Raw genomic sequence first — 25,594 nt, 5'->3', positions numbered from 1 at the left:
TTTGCCCACACTTTCTGTGGATTCACTTTATACAGTGCTGCTGTTTATAAGAATTACTTTTCTCTTTTCGTATTTCCAAATTTACTGGTGAACTAAAACAGTCCTTTGAAGATGAGAGGAAATGGTATCCCTTGTGGTAACACTTGGGATTATTTTCAAACACAACCTTTTTAAAAACAATTTTAATCTAATTGAAATGTAGTTATAGCCTGGAATTAAAATATGCAAAAAGTGGGTTTTTTAATGGTTTATTTCAATGGGATGTGAAGTTAGAATTGTTAAGAAAAGCAAGATGCTAATTAACCAGAGTTACAAAGCTGAGGATGAAATAAAGTATCCTGGCATGAACTCTTGATCAACCTTCCCTATTCAGAGTTCCCAGAGGCCAGTTGACGGGATGATACAAAGCTCTGAGGTCATGGAGGTTCAGGCTCCTGGGGGCTGTTCCACTTAGTTATCCCACCCACCAGCAGGGGGAGACACAGGATGCTCCTTGTAACCCAAAGCATGACTTCTGTACCCCGGGACCTAATCAGTCCTTTCTTTGTCCATAACAAGTAAAACAAGTTGGTCCAGTCCGACAAAGCTCACCCCTCTCAGTGTTTTTGGTTTCTTGAATTACAGTTGATTTTATATTCAAGTGACTCATTAGAAGGAGGGACTTGTGTGTTGTTGTTCGTTTTGCAGATACTAGATTGTATCAGTTTTTTAAAATATAAGTTTTGGCCTTTGGCTCCAAAACATTGATACATCTGATTGAAATTCAGCCATTAAAAAATTGAACTTCACTCTATCACCTAATCACAACCACCAATAATCTCAGCCCAACAGTCTACTTTGTAGAAGTCAACAAAAGCAACTCTCATAGACCTAACGACAAACTATATTGAAATTTTAAACTGTCTTGGCAGGTTAGAAGGTTCGGGCTTTGTGTTTGATCTCCCAGGAACCAGATAGTTTGTGTTTATCTATCCATCAGTTCAGTTCAATACATGCCTGGGGTAGGAAGATCAACCAACAAAGATACATACGTGCTCTTAAGCTAAGGACTAGGGATAAAGGAAGGTCGTTGCATTTACCCTTTGAACAGATGGACATTAAACAATTGCTGGACAGTGTGATCCGTGCAACACAAGAAATGTGAGGAAGGGGCTGAAGTAGCTTACAGGAGGGAGGAATTCACTTCATCTGACGTGAGGCATTGAGGTGGGCTTCATAGAGAGAAACAATATCTAAGCATTGTTTTAAAGAATAATGAGGAAGAGAAAGAGAGTGGAGTTTGGTGAAAAGGGAGCAGAATGTGAAAAGGCATAAAATAGAACAATCTGTCTGAACAGTTCTCCTTTGTTCATGTCGCTGGAAGATAATACAGAAAGGGAGTCATACAAGATAAGGCTGAGGAGGCAGGCATACGACAAGCAGTGCAGAATCCTGGACTCAGGAACAGAGTTGGAAACAGGAGTGCCAGGCTCCTGGTTGACCAGGTGACTCTTCAAAATCAGATGGTGATTCAGACGTTCTGAACCTGCTGGCATAAAGTGTGTGTCATACAGGAGACTGAAAGAATATGGAAATACGGGTAAAAACTCACACCTTGAAGGACAAAAACTCATGCCTGGTTCCTTGAGAAAGATTATCTTCACAATGTTAGCAGAATAGTAGATACGGATGACTAGGTAGCACAGATTCTTAAAAATTAAATGTCATATTCAAAGATAATTTCGACTTCATATTTGTCTTGATTCTCAAGAACGGTATTTCCTTCTTCAGGCTCTAATTTTAAAGATTAAATATCGGTTCATGCCAAGGCCGCAGGAGAGTTCCTTGACAGGTATATCTCTGAGTTCTTAGATAAACGATAAAGGCAAAACAACTTAGAGCGAAGACCTACTTTTCCCATTTTCATTTCCTTGATTAATAATTTTATCTAATCTTCTACTAATTTTATAGAACACTGGGTAGGGATGAGGACTTTGGAGAGCCATATTCCTATTGATGATCTATCAAAAGTATGTGGGTTGTTGCTTTTTAAAAAGTCACCTTAAAAAAAGTTAAGATCCAATGTGCCAAAATCCCCACTCAAGTCTCAATTAACACCCCTTTCTAAAAGGAAAATAAAACCCTTAAATGTTTACACAAAAGCTAATTATGAGTTTGCAAGCACTTTAGGTGGTTGAAAATGCATGGTCTTGAGTGGTAAGAAGTATAATGAGAAATAAATATGTTAGTTTCAGCAAAGAAAGCAGAAGTCAACAACTTTTTGGTCATAGGACAAAGAGTGCTTATAGATAACTGTGATCAGTCTCAGGTTTTGTCAATAGAAAAGGAACAAATAAATTTTTGTTTAAAATGGAGGAATGAAGGAATGAGAAGAAAGAAATGACCGAGAAAATTGTTGACTTTCCCTGATACTCATCTAAAAAGAGCCATTTACTAAAAGTCACATGGAGTAGTTGAGAAAAGCTGGACTGTATAAATGTTTGGCTTGGATTCAGATTTTGGCTCCCCTCCTTCCTGGCAGTATGGCCCTGGTTGCCACTTAACCTCTTTAGACCTGTTCTGTAACAGTGCAATCATGGGTACCCCAATCACATTGGCTTGTTGAGATGCTTAAATGAGATAATGCTCTTGAAGTCAAGGTACAATGTCTACGCAAAGATGCTGATCAATAAATATTGGTCCTATTGCCTTCACCAACCCTATCACAGATCTAGAAAGATTATCCAACCAAGAGGAACTCAAATTCATAACATCTTTCTGCAGATTCTTTGGTCTTTAAGCTAAAGATCCAGTCTCATAATGGAGTCTTCAGAGTTGGGTATCCACTACATTGTGATGACACCAGCAGTGAGTAATCTCTCCCAGAGCTTACAGTCTAGGAGAGAAATAAGTTAATAATTATAAGAACACAAAGAAGGCTCTACAATAAGAAGCAAGGAGTGAGATGGAATCAAATTACAGGAAGACCCAACCTTCTCTGCCTGGGGAGTGAAAGGAGACACCAGGAAGAACTGATTCAAGGCTAAGACATATAGAAGAAGACATTTAGGCACAAGGGGAGTTCATTCTGGGGGAGGGAGGAGGGGATGGTGAATCCAGATGACAGGACGTGCAGAGGAGCTGGAGCCTGGAGACCAGGTGCCTTCAGCCTTCTGAATCTCAAGAAAGGAAGAACCAAGCTACTCATTCCATTCTCTGCCTATAATTCTATTTTTTTCTCTGTTTATTAAGTAACTTTCAATAATAAAAACCAGTGCCAGACCTCCTTTTGTAAGTGGAGGAATCTTAACCCCAACTCACATTTACTAATTCCTACCTAGTTAGAAAAGATGTAGAAATTGTCAAATGAGACAATTTTAGAATATGTACCATTACATACTTTGGACCCAAACACTCAAAAACCAAACCAAACCACTGGTGGGGTCGATGTGTTCAAACTGTGTGGGTGAAAGTTCAGTGATTTCCTGGCTCAGAGTGAAAAAAAGACCACCTTTCTGGGTCTCATTCTCTCACCATTTTCACCAGCTCTCTGCAGCTCATCCTGTATGTGGCAAAGGAGGAAGGTCCCAGCCCTCATTTTCCTGTAGACAATAGCTACTGTGGAAATGCAAAAGCTCTCCACCCGCCACAGGACAACCACCAAGGAGCCATCATCAGTGAAAAGGGATTCCAGACACTCCTCCAACATTCAAACAATTTCTTTGGAATCTTTTGCTCTGATCCTGTTCTATTTCTTACTCCTTCTGAATTCTAGAACCAATCTACTTTTTTCACTCTTCAGTTTTGCTTCTAGATTGACCTCCACTCTTACCCTTTGGAGTTCCTCACCTTCCTGATAAACTTCCAGGTGACTTCTCACTAAGTTGAGGCAATGGGCCAGATCCTTCTAACAAGCTGTATCCTCTGTCTCCCAGGTCACTCTGTTCAGCAACTGATGAAGATCTTGATCATCAGCTGTGGTCAGAAAAGAACTAGAAATCCTTGAACTCTCCTCTTTGGTCACCTGATCAGCCTCAGATTCCTTGCCTTCCAGTCTTCCGGTCTGAAAAATAGGGATGGGAGGGGTGAGACAAAAAAATTTCCTCTCCAGAGAAGATGGTGAGGATAACAGGTAAATTTTAAACCATCAGAAGTCAGGGGTTGGCAAATGTATTTCTGTGAAAGGCTAGTGAAAGTAAATACATTCAGCTTTGTCGGTCATAGGTACCACCACGGCTGCAACTACTCAGTTCTGCCATTATACCATGAAAGTCATAGACCATAAGTGAATGAATGTCACTGTTTTAATACAACTTTATTTACAAAAACAAGCAGTGGGCGGGATTTGGCCCACAGTCTGTAGTTTGCCAATCCCTGCTAAAGTAAATGGTGCCATTATAGTAAAACGTCGGGGGTAATTAACATGCGTTTAGAAGTTTCACAAACCAGCCGCCCCTGGAGGTGGCTTCTGTTGCTCCTGCAGTGCTCAAGTCGACTTCAGAGACCCTCAGGGAAGAGCAGGTAGACCGATCCACCCAGTGTGTTTTTACAATTATCATAACATTTGTAGAATAGAGCATCCGATAGAATGGCTTTTCATAATCAAATCACAATCATGTGATTTAAGCTTTATTTCACCCGCATTTGAGCCTGACAAATTCCCATGGATATCCACACTGGCGTTGAGGCCAGATGTCACTTACCTAATAACTTTGAAGGAACCATTGTGTCTCTTCATATAAATCTTGCTAAGTTCGCGGATCACGGACCTGCTTCAGGTGATGTGTGGCATGATCAATTCATCCCGGACACACACAGTGAACCCATCCACCTGATTTCCTTCTGAGAGTTTATTTATAAAGCGACTTGTGAGCACACACGCACCAATCTCAAACCAAGGTGGCCTGACCATTTTGATTTTTTTTCCCCCTGTCAAGATGCCAAAAGCGTTTAGGGCACTTTACCAATGTCCCAGGTGCCAAATTTCTCTTTTAACATCCAAGCTGTGGGAAGCCAGAGACAAAGCACAAAGCCGTCCCAGCCAGTCAACTTCTATTGTTCTGTTTTACACTGCTTTAAAAAAATAAATAAATGAACGGCAAAACAGATTGTTTTTGAAACTGATAACACAATTTGTTCTCCTGCTTCATATGTTAGGTTTCCGCCTGCAGCAAATATTTACAGCAGAGTTTTAACCTTCTCAAAATCAGCCTGGTGCTGGGTGGGCTGCCATGGTCTTTCAAACCGAACCCTGGACAACGCGGCTTCTTTTAAGAAAGTAGAAGCAGTGACCTCAGACACTGCTGGGTGCCTGGTCAGTGTTTCGGTAGGAGACGTGCAGATAGAAGACGGAGTCCAAAACTTGTTGTTGTCAATTATTTAGCATTCCCATAAACCATTAGAGGGTCAAAAATATCTTTAATTGATTCCATCACTACCTATGCTTCTTATTATTTATTACTATAACAAACTTCTCCATGGGAACAGCTAATTGTACCTCCCTGGTGGCCACTTGGAGTCGAATAAGCCGTGCACAGTGCAGCCTAAGATACGCTGAAAGGTCTTCAGCTTTGGGGATTTGATTAAAACTGTATTACATGAACACATCAGCAACCATTGCCAAAACAAAACACTAATTTAAAAAATCCTCCTGCTTTACTGCTTAACACAATTGAAAGGAGCTTTGTGTACATGTGTCTGTGAGAGAGAGAGAGAGAGAGAGAGAGAGAGAAACACTGGGGGTGAATGGCAAGAGGAGCGGGTTTCATATGCTGCCTCCTTCGCAGCTAACCACGTTTCATGGGAATCATGGGGCCTTTGGTGGCATTCTGTAGCACAGCAAAAGGGCAATCCTGCCAGCTGCATGGTGGGGACAAGCAAAATCTCTGACCTGGGGATAGGACTGCAAACTCCGGTACCAGAAAATGAATTGCAAGGCGGGTAGAGCTCAGTGTTAGAGCTTGTGCGTAACATGCACGAGGTCCTGGGTTCAATCCCCAGTAACTTCATTAAATATAAATAAATAAATTAACCTAATTACCCACCCCTCAATTTTTTTTAAAAAGAAATAGAAAAAAAAAAAGAAAGAAAATGAATTGCACAAAAAGCAGATACCTCCCCTCAACGCACAGAGCCCCACGCTCCCGTGCGCGTGTGAGCAGGCACACACACACCTTTCAGAGAAGCATAATTGTTAATCTGCTCTTTAGGAGAAAAGACAGATGTTATGGAAATAGTCAGCCACACTCTGCTCAGAGTGTTCCGTGGAAAGAGAGTCTATAGGCAGCACCCTCTACACGGGGAAGATTTAGACAATTAAGCAACCGTTGTGAGGCATGCAGATGAATAACACATGCTAAATTAAATCAATACCCAACACGGTGGTGGAAATAGGTTAATTGTTTATTTTAAACTTCATGGGAAACAGAACAAAAAGGAAGCAACAGTAGAAATTTGTCAACTACTCGAAGCGGTAGACTGGCCTAGATTTAGCACAGCCCAGAGAACAGAGTACCCCCTGAAGTTATATCAATGGGCCTTTGGAAAGCATTGTTTCTCCACTTAAGGGGCAATTCCAGATTCATTTTAAAGAAGGTGGTGGGTGGGGGAGGGTAGAGCTCAGTGGTAGAGCGCTTGCTTAGCATGTGCAAGGTCCTGGGTTCAATCCCCAGTACCTCCCTTCAATAAACAAACCTAATCACCTCTCCCTGCAAAAAAAAAATATATATATATTAAAATATATATAAAAAATATATAAAATATATATAATATATATATTAAAATATATATAAAATATATATAAAAATATATATATATATTTTAAAGAAAAAATAAAGAAGGTGGTGGGTGAGTGTCGGATTGGTAAAAACGGACACATTGAAATATTGCCCGGTGACTGTGGGCACCCAGGCTGAGCCTAAGCCCCCACGTGGAACTTGTGTCTCAATTTGCCACGCTTACCCATGGAGACAGAGAATAAAAGCAGAAGGCCTTTGAGCTTTCGTGTCTGAGTTGGTTGATAAGCCAAGAATCTCTGCATCATCATGGGAGTGAATGAAAAGCAACAGTCATCAAGAGAGATCTTTACCGTCATTCCAAAGAGTTCTGAATTTTAAGTATTGTGATGTACTAAAGGGCCCGCAGCTGCTGTGTGTCTGTCATGTAATGTTTACGTGTAGAGAATAATCAAATTCTGATGTTAAAACAACAGGGTGCTCACTTGGATGTTTGTATATATCTAGTCAATAACCCCAAATGCTAATTTTTGCATTTGGGAAAACAGGAAGGAAGACTTCCAACAGGAGTGTCTGAAGACCATGAGCTTGCCAGATACTTGCGCATACAGTATTGTGCTTAATACCCCCGACAGGTATGTGAGAGAGGAATTACTGGTCCCACTTCACAGGTGAGGACATGGAGGCTCCAAAAGGTTGAATGACTTGTCCAAGAGGGCACTCTGACTGGTGATGCAGCTATGTCTGGCTAACTCCAGACTCCAGGATCTTTCCATTACCATAGCAACCTGCTGCAGTCAGTCTCCGAAGGCATCTGACGTTGCAGCTCTGAGCCTGTCTTCAGATCACCCATACTCTGTGACCTTGTGTTAGCTATAGCAAGACAGTCTTCTCTAAAGTAGCCCCACAGTAAGTGAATATGGGTACCATATACTCACCTCATCACTTTAGTACCAGGTTAATTTGGCCAAATTGAAATATTGATATTGGACTCTTTAAGAACTTGTGTATTAATTTTTATTTCTTTCTATGTATTTTTAGATTTATATCCCTCCTACTCATTTTTTTTATTAGAATTGCATTTTTATGGTATATACTCCATTATCTGTTATACTAGTTGGTTCATTGAAAAAAAATCAGGTAATGTAGGAAATTCTAAATAAGAGATGTACACCTTAATCATTCCATTTTACCTTAAATGTATAAATATACATTTGTTCACCAATATTTGGATGTAGGATAAATATCTTTTTCTGAATACATGGTCACACTCTTAATCCACCACTGGCTGCAATTTCAAGTGTTGGCTTCCTTAAAACAAAGGAAGAGCTAGACATCTTCAAAGCAATCAGAATGTGGAATCCTTCTAGAAAATTAATTTCCCATCCCCACCCCCCATCTTTTCCATTTGCCTCTCTCATGCCTAATTCTACATCATTATTTTCAGCAACTCAACATACTGAATCATTCTAAGGCATACAACTTTGTTCTCATAGACATGATTCTATTTCTTTTTGCACTAATAGTTCAGAGTTTATAGAATTTTTCATTAAAGTGTGTATTGTAATAATAGCTCTAACACAGCTGGCGTGAACTAGTGTGGGATCAAATATAACCACCTCCTGGTAAACATGCTACTCCGTTGGTGGGAACAGAAACTCACAGGCTCATAAGAAAGGATCTCACTCAGCCTTTCTCCCAGACTGAGTGCAGCCCATGGGTTAAGAGATAGTCAGTATCAATTAGAAAATAACCATAGATAAAATAGGACTATCTGGACTCAAGTTGTAAGTGTTTTGGGGCATCTGAGATGACCTGCTAATTAGAGTTGGGCTCTGAGTGCCCTGGTGGTAAAGTGGAAAAGGGAAACTTGCTGTGTTCCTGTTGGAGTTTCCCTCCATCGACCGATGATGAGAAGACCTACCCACAGTCTCAGTCCCACCCTGGCTTTAGGCCAATGAGAACTGAATTTGAAGATGCCTTATGTATGTCCTCACCACCGGCAGAGAGAGTGGAGAGAGGGCCTTGTGGAGTCAGGGTGAGAGCATTTTTCAGATACCTCATTAGTGGCATAAATCATGGCAGTCGTTTGTGGTTCGCATGTTCAGTCCCTACACACCAGGTTATCTTTCTGGGTATCATTTATCATACGTCTCCTCTGTTGTTGATGAAGTAGCAGATGAGGGTGAGGACATGGAAGAGCACCTTCACCCTGCAGTGTCCTGGCTAGTTTCTGTGTTACCCCTTCTCCATCAGTGGTTCTCCTGGGATAACATTCAACTTGAGCATGACACTTGAAACAAGTATGGAATATACATTTTTGTCTATAAAGATAAACTTTCCTTAGAACTCAGGAAAGCATGCATCACGTGGACCCCTGAAAAATAGATATTTTATGTCACAGTAGACAATATACTCAACCTGGATTCGGGTCCACAAAATCAGAAAGAGTACAGAAGTGAATGGCACTTCGGTCCTTCAAAAAAGACTAAGAATTCCATTAATCATTATAGGGCTACAAAATTTTACACACAGGGAATATAAGTTTGGATTATTTCAGTTCTTCCCCAGTTTCATTCTCTCACAGCTTACAGATAGTCCTTCATTCATTTAAAAGTGAAGATACACATTTTGGAATTGTAGACATTTAGAACTGGAAAGGAGTTCAAAGTTCATCTCATCCAATCTTGTTAGTGACCAACAGGAGGTGGGGGGAAATCTTCAATACAAAGAGGGTGAGTGAGCCAGGATGAGGACAAGGAAAACTTCCAAGACCTACAAGGCCCCTGCCCAGCATACCATGTTCATGGAGGCCCTGAAGATTAAATTAATAAAGGATTAGAATGGGAAACAGACTCCTAATGAGTATTAGGAGAAATGTTTGACAAGCAGATCTTGTTTTTGTTAGCTTTTTGCAAGCGTGCCTGACACGTGCTAAGTGTCGTGTAAGAATTAGCTATCACTGCAACCTAGCATCCTCTGTAACTGCCTGTTCAGAGACTGCGTGATCCCATGGGCAGGGATGTCACAGAGGAGATTTAAGCCTCAGGGGAATATTTGAAATCAATCCCATCCCAAGCAAGATGTTCTGTGACGATATTATCCTAGAGTAGCAGAGATATTTTTTTCTGTCATGCATCTTACTTTTAGAACGAGGTCAAAATATTCTTTCAGAGACCCTGCTCTTCCCATTTCTGTATATATATGTGTGTGTGTATGTATATAACAGATATAAAATATAGAATTTCTACATTATAAATAGGAAGGATGCTTTTAGATGTTCTCTTCCTTTGTATTCAATTTCTATTTTCTCCCCTCAAAACCTGCCTCCCATCACCCAGGGTTCCCCTCAGTCAATGAAAAGAATAATCATCCAATTTTACAAGCTGGGAACTTGGACAATATTCTGGACTGTTAATTTCACCTTCATGCTGTTTTCAATCCCCAGCATGTCTCACTGATTCTACCTCCAGTATCTACCTGCATCTTTCCTCTCCTGTCCATGTCGGTTGCCACCACCCTGACCACCAGCCCCCATCTTCTCTTGCCCAATCATCTTCCAACCAAGCAAAAGTTTCCCAGTTTTCATTCTTGCCCCTCCTCCAACCTATTCTATCACAGCAGCCAACATTTCAGTCTTAAAAACCAAATCTGATCATGTCTCTTTTCTGCTTAAGAAAAACTCTTAGCACTTTCTTGACTCAAGGTCTCATGCTCTGCTATTTTACTGAACTGAGTTTCACACTCCTCACATGGCGAATTTCTCCTCATGTTCCAGATTTCAGACTAAATGGCACTCCAAAAGCCCCTTCACTAGCCATCCTCTCTAAAATAGGTCCCCCCATTTTAATGATTATTATCATCTTCCTCATATTTGTGTCTTTCATAGTGTTTATCATAGTCTGTCATTATTTTGTTTGTTTTTAATATATTTTACAAGAAAATACAAGGCACATGAGAGAGGGATTATATTTGTCTCATTTATCACTGCATCCTCATAGCATATAATGCGCTCTCCATAAAAATTTACTGACTAACCAAATAAATAAATGAATGAAGTGGGTCAGTTGTTGTAAGCACTTGGGGCTACTTTTAAATGTTACCGATAAAAAGAAACGGCAACTGAGAAATGTATCATGTGTCACAGACACTGAGGGGTTCGGCTTTTTTTGTGTGAGGGACAGTGACTTACTGGTTTCTGGTTTCCAGTACTAAGCATAGTGCCTGAAACAGCACGCAGGCTTCGGAAGCACCTGCTCCATCAATGAATGGAGGGACGAATGATGGGAGTTTAAAGCTGAAAGAGAAACAACGTAAACCTCGCCGTGAGGATGAACAGCTACGGGCAAACACACGGAGGCTGTTTTGCAATTAACAGTATTGGTGAGGATGTCATTATGCAGCCAGCGATTAAGAGTTCTTTTATTAGAATTCATTGTTTAATACACAGAGAACAGGAGTCAGGCTTCCATTCATCATTCTGCAACCTAGTTATGCCAGTATCTTCTTTCACGATTGTGAGCCACTCACTCGACGGCTTGGAATCGCAATCTGTCCTCTCTTTTAAAGTTTGCTCACTAACCCTACAACCTGATTAGTCATGAAGCTAATACTACTAGTAGCATGAAAGCTACTACTAGTATTGTAACCAAGAGTGATAGTAGCGAATTAATACTGAAAAAGTGCAACATGGAAATGGTTTTCTGACATTGTTACATTTAACTGTTTTTACAGTTGTGGAAATAAGATCACAGACTCAGAAACATAGCTTTTCTGTTTACACAGACATTTAATCCAGGAAGAAATGAGGACGTCTGACCATCACCTAAAGGCAGAGGGCTATCACACCTCAGTTCTTTTTGTTGTTGTTTATATATATACATACACACACACACATATATATATATGAATAGTCAGTTTACAATGTGTCAATTTCTGGTGTACAGCATAATGCTTTAGTCATACATGAACATACATATATTCATTTTCATATTCTTTTTCACCATAAGTTACTACAAGATATTGAATATAGTTCCTGTGCTGTACAGTATGAACTTGTTGTTTATCTGTTTCATATAAATTAGTTAGTACCTGCAAATCTCGACGAATTAAGCTTTAGGGGATCTCTTTTATTATGAGCAGACTCCCAAATCTCCAACCCACAACTATTGCAGAATTTATTTAAGAAACCCCTGAAAAAGGAGGCTGGTGACAAACATTTGAAAAGCAATTCTTGTGTGTCTGGAACCATGGCACACCTCCATAAAGTAAAAAATGCATCTGGAAGGAAATTCACGTTTACATTTGAGAAAAAAGGGACTCACAGTTTTCATTTGGAAAAACAGAAGAGAATTAGCTTCAGCTTCCTGCCATTTTCAATCCATCAGCCAGCCCTGCTGATTCTACCTCCAACATCTGTCTGGCAAATTCCAGCTTCTCTCCAGTGCCATCACCCTATTGGAAGAAGTAAAACATTATGAGCATCTTTTATTAGTCGAGTTTTTAATTTTTTGAATGCATGACATAGCTCTCCGTCCATTGTTTATTTTCCGTCATCACGTGACAATGAAGGAGGTTACGTGACAAGCCCATTTTCAGAGGAGGGAGACAGAAGTTAAGGGATTTTAAATGAAATGCCAAACATATGACAACTGATAAGTATCAGATCTGGCAGTCTGACAATGGGCTAAAACAGCTTCTTAAATTAGGTAATATTTTTTTTTTGAATCTCTGTTCCATACCCTAGCAGTATAACCCTGGATGCACCTTTTAACCAATCTGAGAATTCAGATTTTTTTTCATCGGAAGACAATAGCAGTATCTCCCTCAGGATTATTATGAAAATTAAACGTCATAATTCCTGTAAACACTACCATAGAGCCTCAGTGACACGCCATCAAATGTCGGCTGTTACTATAACAGGAATTTGTACCATAGCCTGTCTGATTCCAGGGCCCAGGCTCTTAGCCACAAAGAGTTTGCAAAGTAGAAATGATTGCTCAGGAAATCCAGCAATTTCGTCCCCAGCTACTATGCATTAAAGAAGAAATGGGGCCACAGTTTTTATTCAGGCGAACAAAAGGTTGCTAATTTCACCCTCCTACTGTTTTCATTCCACCAATGAGCCCTGCTGATTCTACCTTCAGGATTTACCTTGCATCTTCCAACTCCTCTCCATTTTCTTCAGGTATTTGATCTGATCTCATCTGTCTCAGAAAACCCATCAATGACTCCATATTGCCTCTAGAATAACATCTAAACACAGTCTAGCAAGGCCTGGAGAGTCTTCATGATTGAAGGACAGTACAGAGTCTGAACTCCAGAGCTAGACTGTGTAGGTTTGAATCCTAGCTCTGAGAGTTACCTGCTGTGTGACCTTGGACAAATTACTTAACTTCCCTGTGCCTTACATTCCTCATTTGTAATACAGGAATGATAGTAACAAAGGGCCCCTAAGGTTGCTGTAAGGACTAAATAAGCCAATTCCTGTAGAACATTTAGGATAATGTCTGGCACATTGTAAACACTTTGTTTTATATTGTATTATGATTTGTGATGGCCTAGTGAGGTGCATTAGCAGAGTGTTACTGGATATTGGGTTGCCTTGATCAGGAATTCACAGAGATAAAGCTACTTTTATTTGAATGGTTCTGGGATTTTACGTAAAATAAGTGAAAAGGAGATAAAATGAATGAGCTCTGGACAAATACGGTAGAAAGAGAAATGCCATCAGTAGAGGTAAGAGGCACAGTGGAATCCAACAGAGTCAACTCCAAGTGTGCAAAACATGGGGTGATATCATTGCGATGTCAAAGAAACCAGTTGTGCAACCTGCGTGTTTCCGGTGTTGTCTGCAATTTCTTTATTTTCTCTTCCCATTTTTTTTACATTGAAGTATAATCAGTTTGCAATGTTGTGTCAATTTCTAGTGTACAGCATAATGCTTCAGTCATACATATACATATCTATATTCATTTTCATACTATTTTTCATCATAGGTTATTATAAGATATTGAATTTAGTTTCCTGTGCTATACAGTATAAACTTGTCTATCTATTTTATATATACTAGTTAGTATCTATAAATCCGGAACTCCTAATTTATCCCTTCCCACTCTTTCCCCCTTCGGTAACCATAAGTTTGTTTTCTATGTCTGAGTCTGTTTCTGTTTTGTAAATAAGCTCATTTGTGTCTTTTTTTTAGATTCCACATACAAGAGATATCATATGGTATTTTTCTTTCTCTTTCTGGCTTACTTCACTTAGAATGACAATCTCCATGCCCATCCATGTCGCTGTGAATGGTGTTATTTTATTATTTTTATGGCTGAATAGTATTCCATTGTATATATGTACCACTTCTTTATCCAGTCATCTGTCGATGGACATTTAGGTTGTTTCCATGTCTTGGCTCCTGTAAATAGTAGTTGTGCCCCTTTGGACATCTCTTTCATTTTTTCCTTCCTTCTGTAAATATTTTAAATTTTTTCTCCTGTCCATTTGGGAATCTTGAACTCCCAATTATCCCTCCCACCCCTTTCCCCACTAGTAACCATAAGTTTGTTTTCTATGTCTGTGAGTCTCTGTCCATGGTTTCTGATCTGTGTGATCCTAAATCCTCCTGGTTACAGTTAGCGCCAACTAGTGGTAGATTACATGGGGATGTTTCTGGATCCAGGGGCTGACTGAAACATCCAGCAATCTTCTGAGTAGTAAAAAGATCCTACACTGAAGAAGTGGAGCTGGGAAGAACTGGGGGTCCCCGGCCCTGTGCTTCTTCCCCAAAACTCCGCAAGACACTGCGCTTTCCCCCGACCCTAGTCTCCACATGCGCCCATCGGCTCCTCCAGGAGACTCTGGTTGACAATAGGGACTGTGACAGGGATGGAAGCCAATCGCCAACCCTGTTACATTCGAATTCACGTCTTAGCAGGACTACTACTGCTGGGTGTTACTGACTACACTTTATCAGTGATTTTTAGTTTTCCTTTCGTTTATTTAGAGTCATAGCTGCTTTTGAATTTTCAGTCCTTGTGAACCTTAAAATAATCCAGACTCAAAATCATAACCCCTCGTCTTGGAACCATTTTTATAACACAACTTTTGAAAACATATCAGAATTGGATCATGGACAGTGCAACATTTCTAAGGATTACAATTGTGACTTGTATTAGAGAATCACAAAATATAGTTCAGTGGTGTGAGTGACAGTGACGGTTTGGAGGTGGGAAAAAGGAATTCAGAACAGTGACGAGAGCATTCTGGGCACAGGAAAATGTGAGCTCCACCTGCATTTCTTTGCTTACTTGTCTCTTTCCTATGGAAGATTGCCGGCTATGGATGGTGGGAAATCGTATTATTTTATTGTTTTCATTCACTGAGTGTACTTTAGTGTCTCACACATAGTGGACCCTCAAAGAATATTGGTTGAAGAAATAAACGATGACCAAACAAGCCTACAAGAGTGGGGAAGCATGCTAAGTATAGTATGCAAACAGCTGTCAGACCGGAAATGATGGATGGAGAAGATTCGTTTGCTGACCAGTTGCTTAGAGTTTGTATCTCATGATGTTCCTTGTTTTATTCCTTTAAAAAAATTAATTCAAAGCATGATATGCTTGCGATTGTCAGTTCAGTCCCACCTGGGCTGGGAGTTTCTTTAAAAAAGGTCAGAAAGGAGAGAGTTATATCAACAGAAAGCCATCCTCTTGCTGGAAACAAAAGTTATGCCTTGCTATTCATAATGTGGTCCATGCCCCACCAACCTGGGCATCCTTGGCAAGTTCGTGAGAGATGCAGAGTCTCAGGTTCCATCCCTGACCGACAGAATCGGCATATGCATCAGAACAAGATCTCCCAGGGGTTCATGTGGGTGTTCAGTTCCCACGTGCTTCAAGAAGTGTAGTGACGCGTTAGATGTGACAGGTAGCGTCATGGTGAAGGCAGAGGAATGCTGTGGTTTTACATCTGGTTGACCAGGAAGATGACCGTCATGTTCACTAAAATCCGGAGGACCAAAAGAGGAACTGGTTTGAGGTGGGAGGGAGGGAGAGGCAGAAGAATGTCACTCAAGTTTTAGAAAAGAGGAACTGAGTTGCCCACACTTTTTGCCACTCCGATCAATGACAATCAAGTGTCATTCACTTCCAATACCAGGAGTTCACACATGTGGAGACAAGCAGCTGGAGGGGAACAGAGAACACATTTGAAGTTGGATATGTGTAACAGGAATCACTTTAGTGTTTAAAGATGTTTGAACTCCTTCAAGTCCAGAGAGGATCCTTCTGTAGCTCAATCTGTTTCCTGGGCTGGATTCTCTAGGCTGGCCAATTCACTGTATCTTTCATCCTTGCTCTTTGTGGATTTAATACCTTGAAAACAATCCTCTTAATATCGTCTAAAACCCATTTTGGATATCCACACTGTGTAAAATGTGTGTAAAAAGCCTCTTAACACAATTGTTTTCAAATGACACTGTCAATGTATTTCTCCTCATTTTTTGTAATCATTATTACTCACTGTTGCTTATAATAACCCCATAAGAGCCTAGAACTGAAATCTGTTTTCTTACGGGTTTTTAAATACCTTAGCCTTCGCTGGATGTCACTGTGACTCCTTTTATTCTTAATTTTTTAAATTTTGTGATGATTATGTCAGGTTCTTCTGGAGAAATACCACAGGCATTAATTTATCTTCAAGAAAACAGCCTGGAATCATTTACATGAACTTTGCAAAAATAAGTATATGATGGGGGCATTGCGATGGTTGGGGGGTGGGGAGGAGAGCCGTGAACACTACTTTGTGTAATGTACCTTTTAGCCTCAGATCTCCAAGGGCTTCCCAAATATTAACGTATCACATTACTTCCCTGGGAAACATGTTAGTATGATTAAACACATTTTGCAGATGAGAAAACGGAAGGTATAGATGGGCGAAGTGATCTGTGGAAAACAAGCCCTAACAGAGGTCACGGTGGTGTGGGGCCAGCACTCCGTGTCCTGATACTGTGAGTACATGTCACTTGTCACCCGTTACTTAGTCCTCACTTTTGTTTTGAAAAGGGGAAAATGAGGTGGCGGTGTATAGCTCAGTGGTAGAGCGAGTGCTTAGCATGCACAAGGTCCTGGGTTCAATCCCTAGTACCTTCATTTAAAAAAATAATTTAAAAAAATTTTTTAAAAGCATACAGTCCATTAACCCAGCATACAGTGTTCGTTACAAGCTGGATTCTTTTCCTTCTGCCCCCCACCGCCACCTCATGAAGCCACATCTCTGTCCCTTCTGCTTACCTGGTACTTACCTCCATCTCCTGCAGCTCCCTCCTCTCAAAGCAAGCTCCCTGGAGATAAGATAAAATAAATATTATTGCTCTGTGTGTGTGTGTGTGTGTTTCCCCATGTTCATTCACTATCTAAAAGGATAGTTGACATTTCTAAATTTTTCAAAGAAGAAAGGGTACTTTTAGATTATTGTTATCACTGGACTAAAATAAACAGCGCAGAGACAGTGCCCGTAGGTTGAGAGGCTGGACCCCATCCCTCACTAAACCTCTCCCAGGACGTACTCTCTACCCTCCTCCACCAGCAGGCAGGTGGAGGAGGAGTAACAGCAGCTCTGCTTGGGCTCCCAGCACTGTGCCTGGCCTTGGTGGACCTAACATGGTAACACTACTCTTTGATGAGCTTTTAAGGGGGGGGTCAGGCTGGAAGAGGGGCACACAGGGCTCAAGGAAAGTTTGCATCTGCAAAGATGGGGAGTGAAGACTAGAGTTTTTGAGGGGCAACTCACCCTGAAAACAAACTGGGGAGATGCTCATTATTCTTGGCTTTCACCCAACTTGACCCAAACTCACCATTTCTATTTAATGAAAAAAATTTTTAAATTGAAGTTTAGTTGATTTACAACATTGTGTTCATTTCAGGTGGTGTACAGCAAAGTGATTCAGTTATACATATATATATACACGTTCTTTTTCAGATTCTTTTCCATTACAGGTTATTATGAGATACTGAATATAGTTCCATGTGCTCTACAGTACAATCTTGTTGTTACCATGTTTTGAAATAGACTGTTTTTTTTTTGCCCCACGTAACCCTGTTTTACCCCTGCCTGAACTTTGACCTGGCCATCATTAAGGTTTCCAAGAGTGTTCTGCATCTAGTCTGATCTTTCACCTTCTAGTGAATAAGCTTGTTATCCTTCAAGAAAAGTCTTTCTTCTCAAGTCACTGGAGGACTAGCCCCCAAATTCCCTACCTGATTGATGCTTCCAATTCATTTTGCCAGGTTCTCCCCAAGACGCTGTGTGACTGTGACCAGGCTGGGCGGGCTCCCCAGGCTGCTTTCATTCAGGTGCACTTGTGCATGGCGGGGCCATGGTGGTGCAAACGCCGAGCATCAGATTCAGTCCAAACCTTATTGTCTGGCCTGCATTGTTAATAATAATAGCTATCATTACTGCTGATTATAACAATAACTCTCTGAACAAAGCAAGAATCTCACTAATGATGATTATGAGAAGACTAAGAATTCTAAACTAAAATAACAACATAATTTTAGGTTTTAATCCAAACGGGCTGGAAATTAAATGTCAGCCTCGAAGTCAAGGGAATCACTGTGTAGTCTACATAATCATCATAAAAAAAAAACATTATTTCTCCCCCATGTTGGAAATCCAGTGGAGAGCAGATTCCAGATTGCTATTGCGACTGGAATTTGGTGACAATGAACCTTTCTTATTGTATTAGAAGCAGTTTTCGGAAGACTCAAAATATTGAAATGTTAAAAAAAAATTCCTCCAGTTTCTTCTGATAGCATGAAAAAGAGAAGGTGTGTTAAAATCATTGAAGGGTGATTAGGTTTAACCACAGGGTATATTTTTAAAATTCATGTTTCTTCTCATATGTTTAAAAAGTGACCTGTACCTTTGTATGCACTCTTTCTTTAATATAACTAAATAAATAACGACATCATTTTAATAGAGTAAATAATGTTAACCGAGGTCTGAAAAATAATGCTAGCTACGTTTCCATTTCTCAACATATTGACACTATGCAAAACACAAACTGGATAATGCCAAATCACAGCCTTAAAAAGGTCAAAATCGATATTTTTTTAAATGTTAAATTACTTTTAAGGGCATATTAAATTCTTAAATTTCACCTATTTTTCCTGTTAGTTTCCCTTTTCTTCTTCTGGCAGAGATGTTAAAACAGACTAAGTGGAAAAAAAGTAAAATCAGGGAGTAAGGAATAGAGCCTGGATAAAGGATGCAATTAAGAAATTAGCTGTGTACATAAGCACACACATACACACACACATACACACACACACACACACACAAATGATTTTGTAGTATAATTTTCTTTTTCTTCAAAGAAATCCTCTTCTCCAAAATATCCTATGCCACCTTAATCCTTTTTCTTTCCTTCTCAATTTGTAAGATGTATATTAAGCTTTCTTGTCTTTAAATCTTTTTTTTTAATTGAAGTATAGTCAGTTCACAATGTTGTGTCAATTTCTGGTGTGCAGCATAATAGTTCAGTCATGCACATACATACATATATTCATTTTCATGTTCTTTTTCATTATAGGTTACTATGAGATATTGAATATACTTCCCTGTGCTCTACAGTATAAACGTTTATCTATTTTATATATAGTAGTTAGTATCTGCAGATTTACGCAATCTACTAAACAGACAAGAGTCATTTAAGAAATGGGTTAAAAATATCAATTTCAGAACCCCACTTGCAAAGAGGTTCTGATTTATAGGCCTGGGGTTGGACAGAGACATAGTTTTTAACAAGCTTATCTGGGGATGGGGGGTGGTCTATGAGGTGGTGGACCAGGAACTCCAACCTGGAAAAACACAGTAAACTAAAACCACAACCAAGCCACGTCATCTTCAGCAGGCCAACAACTGATGGAGATCAACCTCAGTGGACCAGAGAGAAGAAACTCGTTCACAATTCAAAATACGTCACATGTGGATCTTTCTGATGCAATGTCTGCTGGAAACCCTGATGTGAGCACTGGTGCTCTCTTAGTGGGAGGCACATGGGGTTCACAGTACCATGGCTAGAGCGTGAGAGAGAGAAGGGTGAACACCCAAGTTATGTGGGTGGTTTTGAGAGCATCCATCTCTGTTAAATTATCTTCTAACGTCTGGGCTTTAAAAATCCTGAACCCATTTTCCCCAAAGATTTTCTGTCAAGTTTTATGGGATGGAATTATTCCATCCAGTATCCAATAAAGATATCTGGGAAGAACTATTTAATGCCAGAGAACAGTTTTCTTCAGACCATTTAAGGCCTTCCTCTTAGAAACAGGAAACAGCTTTCTCTTGCAAAGATGAGTGTGGTTAAAAAGGTTCATGTTTGGCCTTAATTCAAAAGTCAGACTAAATTTGGCAAAATGTGGTAGCCAGGGAAGGGAAGGAAATTAATATGATAGTAGATAGGGTTGAACATCTTTCTGAAATTGTTTGACTGATGCGTACTCATATTTTTCTATAAAGACTCTCTAATGAGGCATTTCCCGAGAAATTTTGATGATAATCTGTGGTGGACGGCTTGGTAGTATTTACGTACTTCTGAGGGACCACAAAGTTACATTTGTGTGAATGGGTTACTTCCTATTAAAGAAATGACTCTTCTTTCACATGAGTAATAGTACTCAGACTTTGCTCTTTTTTCCCCTCTGCTCTCCCGAAGACGTATCTGTCTCTCATGGCATTTGTTGTTGTTGTGGTGAAGTTATTTTTCTTGACAAGTTCCACCTACTCACAGTTAACCTGAAGGTCTTTTCCACTGTCACTCTGCTGTGAATGCGCAAAAAGGAAGCTTGTTATCGCAAGATCAGCAACTCAGATTACAGCGTGATCAGAAGTGACATCACCGTGTGGTTTCATTAGTGATATTAGAGGAGAAGGAACGATTTTCAGTCAACCAAGAAAAGTGGCTGAAAGTCGTCTGCGCTCCTCTAGTAAATGTTTTGTTTTTTGCATCTCTGAAGACACAACTTGGTCCTTCCTCCTCTGGTCTCCCATCCCTCCCCAAATTGCATTGGGGATTCCTTTCCAGGATCTCTTTCCTTCTCTAGTCCCCATCGTTGAGTGCGTATCTCTCCTCCTTCTGCCCGTGTAGAACAGAGTCAAAACAAAACAAAACAGAGTACATTACCACTATTGACCTGATAACTTTCTTTTCCCAGAATAAGATCTGAAGAGAATTCAAGAAAACCACAGACACTAGAACGGATGAAGCCTACTTCCTGTGAATTTGTGTGGCTTGTTCATCAAGTCATACCCCGCTTTCCTACTCTTATTCTGTCTTCTCGTAGTCACAGTGTTTCTGCCATTGTCTGTGCACCCTGCTTGCCCCAGAGCCATGATCAGTATCCGTGAGAACCTTGGCCCGGTTCTGGTCCTAAAGCAAAAGACAGTGCCCTAGATCGCCTTTCACCCTACTTCTGGTCTGGGCTCACAGTGCTAATGAAATTGCTTGGTTTGAGACGGATGTGATCAGAAGGAAAATTCATCTTTGCTTGAACAAGGCAAACTCTGCTTTACTTTTCCAGTGATGAAACTGCACACGTGTGTGTTTTGGTGGAGGGGGGACAATGGGGTGAAAACTGATGTGTGGGAAGAAATATGGGTTCTGTATTCTCATGTTATGGTAGATGGGGTTTGGAATGCTGAGAAAGGAATCCAAATGCTGGGCAGTCTCCTGCTTTCTGGGATTGTTTAGGTATCCTGTAGTAGATCACATGGAACCAGAAATAATGTCATCAGATCCTCTAACCATGGGCAAGTCAGTTAGTCTCTCTTAGCTTCAGTTTCCTTAAACCTAAAATGGAGTTTCTCAACCTCATCACTATTGACCTTTGGGGACAGATTATCCCTTGTCTTAGGGGACCGACCTGTACACCGTAGGATATATGACGGCATCTGTGGCCTCCACCCACTGGATGCCAGTAGCGCCCCTCCACCACCAGTTGTGACAGTCTCCAGACATTGCCAGATGTCCCCTAGGGAAGAGGGCTAAGGCAAAATCACCCTCCGCTGGGAACCACTGGTCTAAAATAAAGCAGTGAAAATTGATGATGGCTTTTCGTTCTAAAGGTCTACAAGTACAGCATTTCATGATTCTAGGTCCATTGCCAATATGTTGATGCAAAAGACCCCTTGTTTCAACTCAATTTGTCCTAATAAAGATAGGGAGAAAAGAGGGAACTAATCAAAGAGTTAACGGTGAATGAGGTTTATATTAATAACCCAACTAAGAGTTAGCCTCCGATATTTGTTGAGAGGCTATCTTACAGAAAAACAATAGGAGGCAGCATGTTGAATACTTTCTCTTTTTAATCTTTTTTAAAAAATTGAAGTATAGTTGATTTATAATGTGTTAATTTCTGGTGTACAGCATAGTGATTCAGTTATACATATATATATTCCTTTCCATATTCTTTTTCATTATAGGCTATTACAAGGTATTGAATACAGTTCCCTGTGCTATAGACAGCAAGGGACCTTGCTGTTTATTTTAAACGTAGTAGTTAGTATCTGCTAACTGCTTTCAGTGAGCTATCTCACTCAATGGCTGAAAAGGCATAATTATTAGCTCCGACTTACAGAGAAGTCAAACTAAGGTTTAGGGGCAATGAACAATTTGTCCAGAATCTCACTGCTAGTCACTAGGGAAAAACAAAAATTCAAAGCCAAATCTATCTGCCCTAAAATCTTTGTTTTTGGCCATTACTTTATATTGCTTCCTGGGGTAGGCAGTACGCCAGGCATTGTTAAAGATTTCTTCTTTGTCTCCTGATATCGATAAAGTAGGTACAATCATTATCCTCATTTTTTTATATGTAGGGAAATTAGAGCGGAAAGAGTTTATGTAACCTGCCCAAGGTCACACAGCTAGTGGGTGGCAAAGCTGAGTGAGAATTCCACTCAGTCCCTGATCTCAGCCACTTCCCTCTGCTGCCTTTCAACATAAAACCTGCAGTCCCAGACCTTGGCACCCTGCAAGTCCATGCAAATGAGTGTTCTTTGGGCACTGTTCAATATTTGGTGAGACTTTTTGAATGGTGGGAGATGTCATCAGTCTCTTTTCTGTAAGGAAGTTGCTGCTGTGGAATAAGAATATCACTGAAATGATCATTGTTATAATAAAAGAGATTCTCTACATGTTGCTGCATAGAAAGATCTGACCTGCCTCTCTCCTGCTCAGTCAAAGGATGGGACACTTGAAACACCCTCCATGAGAATGCTACCAAAGTCTGACGCATAGCCATCCAGTTACTGCCTCATCGTACCTTACTGAGCACTGACTATGTTCTAGACACTGTACCAAATGCTGAGGATACGGCCACAATATGGTACAATTTCTGCAAAGCTCCAACACTAGGACTAAGAGAAGTCCACAATCCTAAGGCATGTGCAGAGGGATAGAAGAATCACAGAGAGGAGGGCACATTTTTCTACTTGGGAAGAGCCTCACCAGGATGTGCTTCTCAAAGGAGACCCTTGAGTGGTGGTAGAGAACCACCAGACATTCCAACTGGAGAAACGAGGAGCTGTGAAAAGAGGAAGCAATTTCAGAGAAAGAGATGCTATCAATTATGGCTGGACACAGGGGACGGCAGAGGATGAGAGAAGTCTAGAAAAAATAGATTAGCATAAGGGAGAGCCTTGCGTTTCATTCTAAGATGACTGCGCCTTTTTATAAGTCACGTGGATTCATCAAAGAGTTTTAAGCAAAGGAGTGGCAGGACCCAACTTGTGTTTTAGAAAGGCTACTCTTCGTATGGGTAACAGATGAATGGATTTGACCTGTATCCAAGAATCACCCTACCCTGTATGAGGCAACCCAGTTGTTCTTCCTGGAGTATATGGTTAGTCAGACAGACCAGATGATCTAATACAGAGTGAAGGACCAATTTGGCCCCAATTTTTCTGCCACTGCTCTACCTTGGAGCTAATTAAACTGCCCTACAGGAGTCCTCCTGGGATAAATTTCCTGGAGCAACAGGGTCTAGAGAATGCAGTTACAACTTCACCTTCTTTTCCCACAAAAGAAGTCCCCGGATTTAACTGGTCTCAATAGTCCTGGTGTTGGTGAAAGTAAAAGCAGGCAATGCCAAGAGCATTCATACTTTATACCTACTAGGCAGTTTTGCAGCCAGGCTTCTCAAAGCATTAACCAACACGCATTTTTCAAAGTCTTTCTATGTGGTAAAAACACAGGAAACTGAAGGTAATGATTGAACCTGCTGTGGACTCACAGACATGGACAGAACTTGGACTTGAACTCCTCTGTCCCCCCTGTGCTGCCCACTGGACAAGGAAGAATCTGTACTGGCTGGAGGTGGACCTCTGACTAGAGTAGTTGAATGTTTTGGAAGAGATGTTGTAAATATTCAGGTCTTTAGGACTTTGTAGCTAAGTAACTGTCCTGGGACAGCTTTCCTGGCTAGAAGGCTAAAAGGGTAATCTACATGATCCACAAAAATAAATGAAGCCTGTCTTAAAAAGCCATCACATGAGAAGCAACATCACAAATTCTTCATCTGAGTTACCTCCCCACCTTGCAATGACCACAGGCAGGAAAGAGAGGTCACAGCAATGGACACTTAGTTCTTACACTGACCATGATCGTGTTAGCAGTCAATGAAAAGTTGTATAGTGCCCAAGGATTTCCAGTGCATGCAGACTTAATCCAAACTCTTTCATTATAGCCCAGGCAGATCTCACTGTCAACTGCAAGAACTCTCCCAAATTCTTCCCCAAACGGTAATTTATGGTGGAGCCAAGATGCTGCTCTGTCTATAACTAGGGCTTATATAATTTATAGGAGGTTTTGTTTTCTGTATAACATCATTCATATGAAGAGGATCACTGCAATTATGTAGTTGGAAGTGCAGTCACAACTGAACTCTGCACTCCATTTGATTGGACCCTCACTTGTCTCACCTGACTCTTGTGGTCCAAGGAATGTAAGCAATCTGCAACTTCCTTTGTGTGTCTGTGTCTTGTCTCTTCCTCCTGAGGTCCTCCAGAAGTCTCCAAAAGGATTGTACAGAATTCTCTGATTTAACATGCTCGGTGTCTGCTAAATATTCTAATGTGGATAATTTTCTAACCAATGGAATCCAATGGACCACACCAGGAGAGAGAAACTTTGAAAAGGAAAGGCACAATCTTCCCCCAGCTGCCATGTCACAGAGGTCAGTGGGTGGAATACCTTGCTCTACCTGGGCCGTCAGTTCACTGAGACTCCTCTCCACACTTCTCAAGGCCCTTCGCCAAGCAAGGAGTCCTCTTTCCCACCCCTGTTCTTTGTCTGTGGAACCAGGGGGAAAGTTCTATTCCTTGCTAAGATAACACCTCTTCATGGCTGGAATTGCAATTCCATTCTGTGTTCTGGGATATTTCTTTCAATTAAGATATTTGGATAAACTACAGTTATCATTTCCAGTGAAACCACCCAAGTAGTGAACCCTACTGAGATTTAAACTGAACTCTATCAGCAACCAGATGAGTGATCTTTGAACAAAGCACTCATGTCAGCCTTCTGGGTCTGGTTTTTCTCATTCGAAAAATGAAGGGGTTAAGCTAGAAAATGGGCTTTAGGACAAAGAGTCATGATTTTGGTCATCCATGGTGCTCTACTGGCTCTAACATTTGGGGATCTTTGAGTTTCTTTGAGAATCTAGCAAGAACTATGGAAAGAATAACAATGCTTCAGAAATTTTGGAAACAATTTAGGGGATTCACAGAAATTTTCTGCTCCCCTCACCCCAAACCCTCTCCCTAATCCAGACACCTCAAACCTGTTTCTCTGTAAGAAGAGAAGAGGCCTTGAAGTTCCCAGGATG

The 25,594-nt window shown here is 40.6% G+C and overlaps 1 long non-coding RNA gene across 1 annotated transcript; it reads right to left on the bottom strand.

Annotated features, from left to right (window-relative positions):
- Positions 1–1,231: 1,231 nt before the first annotated feature.
- LOC140697389 (uncharacterized) lies at positions 1,232–3,619 on the bottom strand. The gene is made up of 2 exons (XR_012074488.1): positions 3,514–3,619; positions 1,232–1,525 (listed from the first exon to the last, which is right to left on the bottom strand). It is a non-coding gene; the product is annotated as an uncharacterized lncRNA (long non-coding RNA).
- Between the last annotated feature and the right edge of the window lie 21,975 nt (positions 3,620–25,594).

This window comes from Vicugna pacos, chromosome 1 (assembly GCF_048564905.1).
Source record: "Vicugna pacos chromosome 1, VicPac4, whole genome shotgun sequence".
Classification (NCBI taxonomy): domain Eukaryota; kingdom Metazoa; phylum Chordata; class Mammalia; order Artiodactyla; family Camelidae; genus Vicugna; species Vicugna pacos.
The sequence above is the reverse complement of the archived record's forward strand: the minus strand, read 5'-3'. Positions and strand labels throughout refer to the sequence as shown.